Genomic DNA, 13,645 nt, shown 5'->3' on the forward strand with positions numbered 1-13,645 from the left:
CGTAAGGTATTTTAACTTATTTTTGTTTTGTCAAACAGGTCCTATTCAAGCAATTTGTTCTACTGGTTTTTTTTGTTTTTTTTTAAACTAAAAAACAACAAAAAAAACATGGTCATGTGTTCAGAATGGAAATCAGCTTCACAATTTATTCACAATTTATCAGGTTTATTTTGACAGTTTTTTTCTCCTCTTAAATATTTTTTTTAAACTCATTTATTTGTTCACTCAGATTTTCCCTGTCTCATATCACAATTAGTTTGATTATTTGAAAAAAAAAAAAAAGTTTAACAACAAAGAGAAACGAACACATCTTCAAGAAGGAAAATGCATTTTGGAGGAAATGTGTATATTTATTTATTAGTTGAATTTTATTTCAGCTGATTTTTCCTAATAATGCTTCAAAGAGAACCATAAAAAAACAAGAGTTGCACAACTCAACGCCATTTCAAGTTTTCTTTATTTGCAACCAGCACCGAACAAAGTTAAACAATGCTGTTTTCTGTCTCAACAAACTTTAAATGATTTTACAATTGAGGGTGAAACAAAGTACCAAAGAATATTTTTGACAGCATTCATGTTGACAGATGTAGATAAGATCAGTCATTTACTTTCAACTGCCGGTGGAGGAGAAGAAGAAGAAGAAGAAGATATTTCTACAGTGACAAATCAGTGATGCTTCTGATTTTGGCTGTAGTAATAGATGATGATAGGGATGAGAATAAGTCCACAGATGAGGGAGAGGATATTCAGGGTCCTTGCTGTTTTTGATGCGTCCTGAGCTGCGGCGGTGTCTCCAGCTTCATTTGCAGTATTTGCCTTAGAATCAACAGTGAACACAATCACTTACATATTCATGCAGTTGCACCAATGAAGAGGAGATTAAAAAAATAATGCTGAAATCTTTGCTATTTGCACCAGTCATGTCACATTCAGATACAAAATCACTAATGCATTGGCATTCATAAAAACTGTATGACTAATGACTACAATAAAGCAGTTCCATCATCTGTGAGAAACATATAGCTTAAAATATATTACATAAGATGTAAATAATTGTCTTAAAGGTAGAGGTTAAAAAAATTACAAAAAAGGGTCAAAGGTTTGAGCGAAATTAATTTTAATGCTGTTGAAAGATTACCTACCTTACAAGAGTAATACAGTGCAAAAGCTCCAAGAGGCCAACAGCAGCATAAAATGTTGAAAATAGACCAACCACGGTAGGTTGGGGCAATGCTGGTCTGAGATTCTGGCATGATTGCTTGGCCTTTCAGTGGACTCTGCAGGTTTGGTATATTGGCTTATATTTTAAACCTGTCATTTGAGAAGGTGGTGCTGCTGACAGACACTTGATGCTTTATGGGTGTGGTTAAAAAAGAACAGGAACTTACTTTGGTTAAGTGATAAGGAAAAAAACCCCAAACCCACAGATGTGGAGGAAAGCTCAAGACGGAGCTCCAAAACAGAAACACCCCCTGACAACTTCAATGCCTTTTGGAAAGTAATTTGCAACATTTAGAGTTCTTATTTGATTAAAATCCATTTAAAAAGTTTTACTCGGTATCAACATTACTTAACCTTGCTGGTTTTTTTATTGCCCAACACCAATAATCAATATTTTACACTTCTTTTAAGCACTATCTTCAAAACATCTCTGCTAGAAAAGCATATTTAAATTTAAAAGGTACTGTTGTCTTATGGGCTGTCAATACAAATACTATTTTGCAGGCCCAGCTCAGTGATTAAACTATATTTAAGCTGTAAAATAAAACTCAAATGTAATAAAGAGGTTGACTTGCTACTATAAAGAAATATTTAATGCAGAGAAATGAGATGTAAATTGAGAAAAAAAAACGGCATAAAAGGTAGTGACTTCCTACCTTTCAATGCATTTTCATCACAGAGATAAATTTTGACTTCAAAAACTATCATCTGAGATCTTGACAATTCATCTTTAAGAATGCAAATTTAGAAATAGACAGCAGAAAAAAAGATTTTATAAGATACTGGTAAAAATGTCACTACTCTGAATGAATTTCAAAATGAAGGCAAAACATATGACAACTGACTCAGCTTTCCCTCCATAGCTTTAGTCCTACCTTAATATTTGTCTAAAACAGTAATACATGTGAATTCCTTACAAAAGTCCAGTTGCTTAAACATCTTAAACAGACTTTTTAGACGGAGACAGATACAACCCTGCTTCTGCCAGAAGTTCAACCAGTCCAGCTTCTAATGTTCCACAAACTATATTTTGATCCAGCGCAGTAAAGAAATAGCTAAATGTTCACCTCTTTGTGTTACAATTAGAATTTTCTTTATTTGATAAGAGCTTCACCCCTCAACATGTAGTCAGAAACACTCAAAAAACAGAAAAATACCATAAACAACCATCCTTACTGAGAGTAAATGCCCAAGTCTGTGTTACTCACACATTGCCCTACTTAAGCCACACACTGCCCTACTTAAGCCCTCTTTGCTGTGGTTAAAGCAATGCCGCTCAGTACCTCCTGTGGGCGGACGTGTGAATTAAATTCCCACAGGTCGCAGAACACGTTTGGCGAAAAAATGAATACATTTTCTGGGCACTGTAATATGTTAACATGCAATTATTATCTTATTGGGTGAAATAAGATAATGGGTGGATGGGTGACAACAGACACGTAAGTCACGTCATTGCTCGGATTTTACGGCGCCACCTTAAGTCCCTGAACTTCACATTTTAACGGAAAAAACACACACAATGTGACTTGGATGTAACGAGTAACGCGACAGTTTTGTAGAAATGTAGTGAAGTAGAAAGTACAGATACTTACTGTAAAATGTAGTGGAGTAAAAGTAGAAAGTATCCATTATTAAATCTACTTAAGTAAAGTACAGATACACGAAAATTGTACTTAAGTACAGTAACGACGTACTTGTACTTCGTTACTTCCCACCACTGCTGGTTTCCTTATGGGGCCCATCTTCACACTTGATGTCCACGGATACACACTTCTGACCTGAGAAATATTTGAAGCAATAGTTAGGAATACTGCTAAAGTCTCAGTCAATGTTGCAGGGACCGGTAACAGCAGCGGACTGGTTGGAACAGATTGTGGAATTACAGAACAAACTACACAGCTGGAATTGGTAACTCTCCTTGTCATTGTCTTCACAATTGCCCACCATGCGTTGTCTTCTGGCCCTTGATGATCAATGTCGTGGTTAGCTTTCCTTTTCATTCTAACCAAAGATAATGTTGTCGCAACAGAAGTTTTATTTTCTGCTTGCCGTCGGGATGCAGCTTCCCAAACTGAAACGGGAATGGTTACTAATAGGGAAACCCCAATCAGTGTCCACAACATTTCCCACATGTAACTGCATCTTACTTGTTTGGTGTTTCTTCTTAACACCACAAAAACAAAAATAAATCCTGGAGTCCTGCTGCCCCTTCCTGGGTGGTTCTGCTCTTCACGCCGCCCTGTTACTAGGACAGGTGAGCAGTCGTTGAAAGCCCTCCCTATGAGGGAGTTCTGTCTTCTTCGTCTGGACCCTCAGGTACAGGTGGTTCTGCGGTGAGCAGTTTGCACTGGCTGGCGTGAATCCAGGCGGCTCGTCCTTCGACCTTTATTACAGTGTGAGTAGTCATCAGGATGATATAAGGCCCCAACCACCGTCTGAACTTACAGTGCCGTCTGCGTGTGTCCTTCACCAAAACCCACTGGCCAGGTTTTAAAGGGAGTAGAGGTTTATCAACCACCAGAGGAAGGGCAGCTTTCACAGCCTGGTGGGACACAGAGAGAGACTGTGACAGAGATTTACAATATTCTGACATATTATTTTCCATGGTATTAGAAGTTAGTATGTACATATTTTTGCTGGTTTCTCCTCCAGTTGTTGCAGGTCTACCAAACAAAATTTCCAAAGCGCTTAGATTAGATCTCGCTCTAGTCCTCATTCTCATGTACATCAAAACCAAGGGTAAAGCCTTTGGCCAGGACAATCCTGTTTCTTCACAACATTTTTCCAATGAGTTTTTAAGCGTGCCATTCTCACGTTCCATAGCTCCTTCTGACTGCGGATGATAAGCACAGTGTGTTTTTAATTTAAACCCAAACAATGCGCTTATCTATTTTAACGCCTGGTTTACAAAATGTGTTCCATTATCACTTGAAATAAGGTCAGGTATTCCCCATCGAGGAATAATTTATGTCAACAAAGCTTTTGCTACAGCAAAAGCCGTTGCAAAGCTACAGTGAGGGCAAAACATTCCCTCACTGTATCCCCAGATGCTGAAACAGAATCAGTATAACGACCACTAAGCTTCGGTGGAGGAGTCAAAGATGCAGAAGTTAAAACAGAATGAGTAGCACCTGAATCAACAACAAATTAAACGTTTTTCCCAGTCACAATTAAATCAAACATAGGCATTTTCTTAAAGGCAGAGGAGTCGGTAACACTTTATTTGAAGGGGGGTGAATAAGACTGACATGACACTGTCATAAACATGACATAACACCTGTCATGAACATGAATAAGTCTTCATGAATTCAAAATGTCTTTATGACAACTTGACATTAACCAAGAAATCATTACTGATATAAATTTGTTATAAAAGTATTACTGATTGCACTTTAAAAATTAGGTAACTTTATGTTATTAAAGGTAAAGTTTAAACAGTAATGATTTCTTGGATAATGTCAAGTTGTCATAACAAAGACATTTTGAATAATGTCAACTTTGTATTAAAAGTGTCATAATTTACCGAATGACGATGGTAACGAGTGAACCTTTTGAGGATCTAGATCCCATTTTAATCTTTTCTGGGAGACGTCTCTCCTCTGGCCTTCGTTCCTTAAGGTGTAGAAGTGCTAAGAACCACCCTTTTTATCACCCTCTATGACAAAAGATTATCCAAACTCCCTTTGAGATGAACCTAACTCCCCTTTGGAGTTTTCTCACAGGATCACAGCTGTCTGAATCAAACCCAGTAATAATCCTGAAACAGTTCTCACCCGATGGAGATCACTAAGGTCCTTATGGATCCAGGCGGTCAACAGCTACCGGGACAATACCTCAGATTCCCCTCGTTTAAATTGAAGGTGAACTGAAGATTCAGGCTGGCCAGTGCATCCGATCTCCCGTCACCCAGGGCCTCCTGACACGCTGGATCCCACTTCTGACACCAGAATGTTATAGAAGCTTTATTAAGGAATGATAATCTGTTTCAATAAGTAGAGAAAGATTAATCTTTTTCTTTAAGTTTCTTTATTCGAAGGCCAAAGCGTTCGAAGACCCATCTCACTGAGCGCAGTCAGGAGAAGAGCCCTGAACAACACACATCACATCGTTATATAGTCACAGCAAGGAAAGGACCCGTCATGCTTGGTCTAATGTTTTTAGCCCACATGCAGAAACACTCACAGAGAGATGGATGTAAAGGGTGTTTATTGTAAAATACAAAAATCAAACAAGGAAGCTCGACTAGAGAGGTCAGCGGGCCGGAGTCCGGGTGCGTCTGCACACAAGGGAATAGAGAAGTCAGAATGGTTTCACAGAGGGTGGGGAAAGGAGATTACCACTGGCTGGGAGTACAGTTCTTACTTGGAAAACCAGTGGAGAATGACGGGTGGAGGAACGGGGTTCCAGACAGTGGAGAGAGCTATGGAGGCAGGTTGGGGAGGGACCAGGCGTTGGAGGGTGGCAGGTCAGGTGTGTCCCCACAAGGGAGCAGTTGAGCCGGCAGCAGAGGCGTCACAGATGGTTTCTCCTGGACTGGTGGGCCTCGAAGGGTTCCTGAAGGTAAGGTCACGAGAGTAGGGTGAGAACCTGAACAGTCTCGGGTCAAAACACAAGAAGATTTAGGCAAAGCACACTGAGGAGCTAGAGTACCAAAAACTGGCAAACACTCTGGCAAGGAAGTGCTGGTTATATACTCCTCCAGACCATGATTACCCTCAGGTGCGGGTAGTTGAGAGTCTGCGGGCACGCCTCTCCAGCAGAGTGGCCCGATGGCTCCCTCTGGTGGACTGGTGAAGTACTGAAAAGGAAAAACTAATCCCCACCACCTGGAACCTAACAGGACCCACCCAAAGTCTGATCTTATCTCTATTTCCAGATGGACCACAAACACAATCCTAAGCCCCACCTCATGAACCGTCCCTCACCTCTTGGAGGGGATAATTTTATGTCAGGAAAGAGAACTGGTAAGGATTTCAGGTACAAACTACATTTCACATGTCAGTCCTTTAAGACAACGGCCAGGTTAAACATTTTACCCAAGATGTCTTAAGGTCTCTTATACCGTCACAGCTGCGGAAACATCTAAACATTATCTGGAAACTTCTTTAACGGAAAAACACATCTTACAGAAATACAAAAACACAGCAGATATAATCAGTAAAATAAATGGTAAAATCAGTTGCATAAAAAATGAAATAAGATTACAAACAAAATTTTCTATCACATCTTGCACTGCACTGAAACTATTGACTCTTTCAAAAAAGCAGGTTGAGACATTTTTGGTACCGAAAATCTTCTAACTAATTAACTTGATGTTTTATAGTATGCTGTGCTTCGTCTTTGAAGCAGTTTGTGATTTTAATCTGTGAAAGGTGTTATGTAAAACTCACTCTCTCAGTACAGAGCAGAACCCTCTGAATTTTAAGGAAGAAGAGATCCTGTATTTGGCTTTCTGTTGGGTGTTGCAGCTCTTCCTGGTTGACAATCAGATCCATCAGTTGCTGAAACCACAAACTCAATAAACAGTTCCTGTTTGAAGCTGTGGTCTATTCTGGTCTGTTTGATTTGTCTGTGCAAGTTAAAACCAATTTATGAAGCTTCATATGAACAAAAATATTTTTTTATACACCAATTAAAATGCTGTTTCTTCTAGTATTTGCTATGTGAACTTGATTGTCTGCAAGACAACACCAGTTGATTCCTCTGGTCTGTTTCAGCCAGAACTTATAAAGAAAAATGTAGTAATCATCAGGATGCAGATCATATTATGTTATAAGGATGGCAGAAATTCTTCTTTTAAAATAAGGCCAGATCAGACTGTTTTGTGGATTTTCAATGTAAGTTATTGTTAAATGAATAGCGTTACAATTCAATATGACGTTGCGTATTTAACATCTATTGTATTTTTTTTTCATGGAATTGTAAAAACATCCATTATATTTGGATTAATTTATGATATATAACATTTATTGCCATTTTCCCCAAAATAGAAAACAAATTTTAGTATTTTTTGAAAGTAATGTACCATTATTTGTTTTTGGGTGTATATTTTCTCTTTTTGTTGTTGAAGTCCAGAATAAACACCGGTGCCTTGTCTGACCTCCTTCAGCCCTCATCTCCAGGCTTAAACACTGAGGATTAGTGCAAACTAATGTAGTTAGTTTCTGTGTTGGCTTGTCTGTCCTGATTGCTCCCAGCTGTGTCTCGTGTTCCCTGATTACCTCTTGTATATTTAATCCCGCCTGTGTCTGTTTTCCCGTCGGATCCTTGTTTTTAGCTGTCTTACGTTGAGTTATTGTCTTCCGGTGTTTGAGTTTAAGTTTCGTTGCTCATCTGAGCTGCCTGAACTTTTGCTGAAGATCCTCACTAAATCCTCAAACTCAGTTGCTGCCTCACCTCTCTGCATTTGGGTCCGAACCTCAACAACCGCACATCATGACATTTCCCAAAAATAAACAGAGATGAAATTAGACGTGGTTTGAATGTTTACTGGAGTGTCTCTGGTTGAATTTATCAATTTTCATATGGCCTTAGCTGAGATCAGTCGTTATATTAGATCAAATTAGTTTCATTTTCATCTGTAGTTAAGGAAGTTAGTTTATGCATTTACTAAAGATGGTCAAAAGTGAAGTAGCGTAATGTCCAAACTACTTCATTTCTCAGACAAAAGCAGAATCTACATGGAGTTATGCGAGACCCATAACTCCATGGGTCTCGCAATCACATAAAACATAAAAATATTTTTATGGACATCAGTTTCAACTTCAATCGGGAAATAGTAAAACTATACAGTAGTACTCCAGCCTGGGGTGTGTAGTGATAAACTCTGACAATTGCTTTACAAGGGCCTTTGTTCCTTCTTTTAAAACTTGTTTGGATCCAGAAAGAAGTAGTAATAGAACAATAAAGCACCTGTTTTTTCTTCCTGGTGGCAATAACAGTCCTCTGCAAGCATGATGAAAAGAAGAAATAAATAAAACTGAATAATTTAAACCATTGTCTGTCTTCAACGATTCTCAGTCTCCACAAATGGTTCCTGCATGATGTGGTTTACGTGAGACAATGTTTCCTTGTTTGGCTTCAGGAACAGGAAATCCCACTGAAGATGCTAGCGGAGTCTTTGTTGACTTCATCTACATTTCAGTTTGTGCTGATTTTGTAGAACCAACAAGCTAAAGAATATATACAGTTTAATGATAGTGATCATCTATGCCTTTGGCTGAAGGTAAAATCACAGCCAAATGTCTGATATTACCATAGATTTTTCATTCTCACTGCTTTTGTTCTGGATTTTTCTGCTTTGTGTGTTCTACATCTGCGTTCCTTATTAAAGGTCATATTCCACAGCACTTTGGTTCAACTCTGCTGTTTGTAAATGTGCTTTATAAATAAAGTGGGATTAGGATTGGATTGCATTTTATTAGTTGTTTGAGCAAGGTTTACCAGGGTTGTCAGTTATACCATTTCCATTTGTGTCATAAAACTAAGAAAACTTATTAACATAACAAAAATCAATGTTTTTTTAACCCTCCTATTATGTTACGGGTCAAATTGACCCGTTTCAAAGTTTAAAATTTTTTTAAAAATAGAAGTATTTTTTCTGCATGAAACTTTTTCTATTTGTCTTAATAGGTGCACTCTATGTATAAAATAAAAATGGTTCATTTTACACATTTGCAGCCCCCCCTAGGTCTATTTGTTACATAGATACTGTTCGGGTATTTGTTTCTTTGTACCTATGAGACATATTTCACCGCACACACACACGCACACCCCCACACGCACACACACCTAAACACCCACACAAACCCACTCTTTCACTATTCTCTTTACTTCACTAGGAAGCTGCCAGAAAGCAGAAAGTGTTCATACAACTTTTGACAGGAACCTTTTCTGTTCCCCTGGACAAACTCCACCCACACTGAGTGGACACTCAGTATAAGTGGGGGTGAAACATAAAAACTCTCTGCAAGGGAGTCCTAAACACATTACACACTGAAGCTACATGTAATATCGTCACTGTCAGAGATCAGGAAATGAGCCGCAGGGAAATAAAAAGATGACAACCCTGGAAGTGCTGGAGCTTCTTGTTGATCATTCCAGGGTTGACTAGGACGGCAGAAACTCACATTATAGACATCAAGTCAGTCTTTGAGCTACTCAGGCCTGGTGCAATACAGAAAATAATTCTTGAAATGACGAATCTAAAAGGAAGGCGAGTTTTTGGAGAGAACTGGAAGGACCAAATGCAATGAGGGGGTCTCATTCTGACCAGAGTTTTAAAGTCAAAAAATGAATCAACAGCCAGTCTAAGGGATGCAGAGACAGGCAGGGTAATATTTCGGGCCATAATGTTTCTGGAGCCTTTTCTCCAGAGTAATCCGATTTGACAATTGATGGACAAGACAAACTAGCAGCTAATAGAACATTGTGGAACATGTGGGTTGAAACTTCCCCTGTTCTATAATCCAGGCCCTAATGTCCCAGTGGATGGAAGACTTGTGGCATTCATAAAGATCACCCCTGTCATTCAGAGGTCGCTGGTCATTTAGGCAATATATGCCTTTCACACCAGCTAAATATGGCATAAAAATCTGGGCAGCATGTGATGAAAAACCCAGTTATGTTTTGAACATGCAGGTTTAAACTGGAAATCCAGCAGCAAGATCATCTTCAGGACTCGTTTGTCTTAATTTTAGTAAGCAGGTCAATTTGACCCAGAGCAGAAAAGTGTCTCAAGTTCAATTATAAAGATCACCCCTTCAAAAAAAAAAATCTAAATGTAATATATATATATTTTTTTTTTACAAAAAATCACTTTCAAGGATAGTTAGTGTAATTTTGTGTTTAGGTTTTTTCAGTGGGCATAAAAAATTGAACATCATTTTTTATGTCCAAAAGAGAAAATTGTCATTATTGATCCTTTATTTGTGAGAAAAAAAACATCATTGCACAAATATTGATTGAAATGGTTAGTATTGGAGTTAATAATCAGATACAAAAAAGTTTTGGAGGAAGTTTTTGGTTTCTGACACAATAGCATGACTAAACACTCCCTGGGTCAAATTGACCCACAAACATTATTGCTGTACCTCAGAAACTAACAATTATGTTTTAAGAGCAAACATAATTAAAAAAAAGTTTAGTAATTGGTTTTATAGGCTGTTACGACCCGGCTCGGCCAGGGGAAAGGGAAGTAACATTTAAGAAACCTAGGTGGTAAGGTTTAACAATTTAGAAGTTTATTGTTTGGGTTTTGACAAAAAATAAAAAGGTAAAAATTGACAATAATCAAAAGGTAGGGACTTACAACAAAAATGTACTAAATAAAACAAAATCCACAAAACAATCAGGGTTGTAAACCAAAGATCTTAACCAAACAAAAATGGACTTTCCATACAGGTTAAACAAAAACAAACTACAAATCTGTAGCCAAGATACAAAAATCCCCCACAGGGACAAAGCGAGTTACACAAGCTTTCAAAAGCTATCAGAGCAATCAAGTTTACAGCAGTCCAAAAAAAACCAAACACCCAACAAAGTGGCAAGCTGTCTGAACAAAGGATTAACTGCACCTTCTCCCAGGAAGTCCTTGGTTTTTAAAGGGGAGGCCTCTTCAGGGATTGGTGGAGCTGGCAATTGATGAGCCAATCGCTGTAGGCCTCAGGGAGTGGCACAGGAAGGCAGGGCTGCATCCACTTCCAAGTGGAGTCAACTTGATTAGAAGCTGCAGATGTACAAAAAAGGAAAAGAAAACATACACAAGGCCACTGGCCGTAACATAGGCCAATTAGAGTAAAGACATAATTTCTGTCAGAAATATAGACATTCTCATTATCAGCATATGGAGTGGATTACAAGAGACTAATGATGCAGAGTACTGATCATTTAAATTAATAATAACAAGTGTATCTTTTATTCTGATATTTTTCAAATTTACACAAACTCAATTTATTAATATAGGCTCAAATATACAAAGTGCATCACTACTGTGAATTTCTCTCACCAATTATCAGAGAAAACACGCAGTTTTTGTTGGATTCTTTATTATTTCACTCCTTTGGTTCAAAAGCAATAATAGTTAAAGCGTTACTTTAAGTCCTCCAAACGTACTTTCCTGTCATCTTGGATAGATTAATTTAACCTTTTATTTATTTTTCAGTAACATTTATCTCCAAAATGGACAATAAAGGCCTGCAAGTCACCCCATGTCAATAGTTCAGAAGCTCAAAACACCCATTCCCATAGGTGTATATGAACTCTAGACTGAATCTGTATTTTAATGGTTAAATACACGTTTACTCAAACCAGGATGATTTTGACATTCCAGTGAAGAATTTTATACCATCTTATTCTGTCATTGTTCGTTGTAAAATGCACTCCATCTGACTATATTTCTACATTTTCTCTGCTTTTTGGATAATATATATATTTTTTTCTTATTTTTGTGATTGGTACATAACATCAAAAATCACATGAATGATTAAAACGAGTACATACAGACATCTGAATTTTTGAACTCATCCGTTTATTCCATTTTGGTGTGGCTGTGAAGATGAGAAGGAAGGTTATGCTCAGTTCATCAGTTCTTGATCAACTTAAGAAGATAATAAGATTTACAGTCGTCACAGTGATGGTGGCGATTAGTGCCAAGACAGTTGAGAATATCAGTTGAGAATATGTTCAAGATCTTGGCTGTCCTGGATGCTTTAGCAGCAGCATCTGTGTCTCCAGCAGCAATGGCTTCTGTTACCTTGACGAAACAATTGCTATGATTAGTGTCATTTGAAAAAAATAGATTAATAAATGGATTTAGCACTGAAGGACATTTAATTGTAAACAGTAATATAATGTCTAATTATAATCGCATATACTGGTTATGTGACAGAGATGGAGGATCAAACAAGAAATGAGTTTACTCAATGGTGTAATAAAAGTAATGCAATATTGTAAATTTCACTTTGCACATAGTGGTGTGCTGCAACATATGTGAAGCTGTTCAGAATAATTTTTGTTTTTGTTTTGTATTTGAAAGCAAAAAAAAAAAGTATGAACAAATTAAAGAGTTATTCTAGTGAAAAGTTTCCTATCTTGTTAGAATAAATAAGAGCAGCAACCCCCAGAGGCATACAGCAGCACACAGTGTTAAAAACGGATCATCCAAAGTAGGATGGAGCAGCAGAGTTAGCGCTTGGTGCTCTGAGAGTCTGACCAGTTTCCATTTTTTTCTGTCTGCTTGGTAAGTTCCTCTGTCCTGGTTGGTTAGTTGGATGTGATGGCTGGAGCAGGACAGGATCCACATCCTTTTATCCATGAGATTCCTGGGGGTGTGTTCTAGAGGGACGTGTATCAATACTTATAGGGGAAACTATTTAATACCCTCTGGGTCTATTGACCATAAGCCATGAAAGATGTGTCATCGTTCCTTTTCCTGCAACATGACAGAATCTTCGAGTATCTTAAAAAAAAAAAAAAAAAAGAAAAACCCCAACAAGCTCTGGACTTACTGTTCACTTAGAATAGTGGTTATTCTAAGTTTAATAATAATTATTAATATTAATTATAATTATCCTGATGAAATTCTGATAACTGGTTTGGAAAGTCTCCAAGGGGGGAGGAGATCAGTGTCAGACTGTCTGCCAGATGATGAGCTGGAGACCTTGTGACGAAACATGAGTTCACATGAAAGCTGCAGCATGTAACTTTAACAAAAAAAATATTCTTTTACATATTTGTTGAAACTGTTACCATGTCACGACAGGATATGAAACAGATGATCTGTGAGAAAAATTAAGACAAATCAAGCTCCTCTGCCTCTCTCAGTGCAAACTAGAAAAACTTATGTAATTTATTAGTTTTTAAAAATATTTTTATTATGCAGCTATGTTTGATGTTATTTGAATCACTATTGTACTTGTAATTTAAAACAAACAAAATAAATTTACACATTTCATAGTATTACAGGTAAATAAATAAAAACTAGATTTAAATGCCAAAAGAAAAATAAATAGTTAGCAAAATCTTAGTGTCTAAATAAAGTCACTAGTTAAAATAACTTTTCTGAAATAATTAATATTTTAAAAAATAGAATATGGATGGATTCATGTCATACATAGGATTTGAAAATGTTGTCTTTTTAAAAGAAAGAGACCTAGGTTTTCACCTATTTTAGTAAACGTATCCAAGTATCCAGTGAGAACAACAACAACAAAAACACACACAAAAAAAACAACGTGCTGCAAATGAAAATATCAATAAGATAGCAACTCTTCATAATAAAACAAAATTCAAGTTCTCATTATTTGCATGGATGATGCGTTTTTAGCCACAAGGTGGCAGCACAGAACAAGGAAAACAAGAAAAGGAATTCGATATTCACTTCATATGAACATTCATTGATGTGCAGGGTAGAAGATTAAAATAT

At 37.3% G+C, this 13,645-nt stretch overlaps 1 long non-coding RNA gene across 1 annotated transcript; it reads right to left on the bottom strand.

Annotated features, from left to right (window-relative positions):
* Nucleotides 1–439: 439 nt before the first annotated feature.
* Nucleotides 440–1,341, bottom strand: LOC108166818 (uncharacterized). Its single transcript, XR_001777217.2, has 2 exons — nt 1,143–1,341; nt 440–816 (listed from the first exon to the last, which is right to left on the bottom strand). It is a non-coding gene; the product is annotated as an uncharacterized LOC108166818 (long non-coding RNA).
* Nucleotides 1,342–13,645: the final 12,304 nt, after the last annotated feature.

Source organism: Poecilia reticulata, chromosome 13 (genome assembly GCF_904066995.2).
Source record: "Poecilia reticulata chromosome 13, P_reticulata-male-v2, whole genome shotgun sequence".
Lineage (NCBI taxonomy): Eukaryota > Metazoa > Chordata > Actinopteri > Cyprinodontiformes > Poeciliidae > Poecilia > Poecilia reticulata.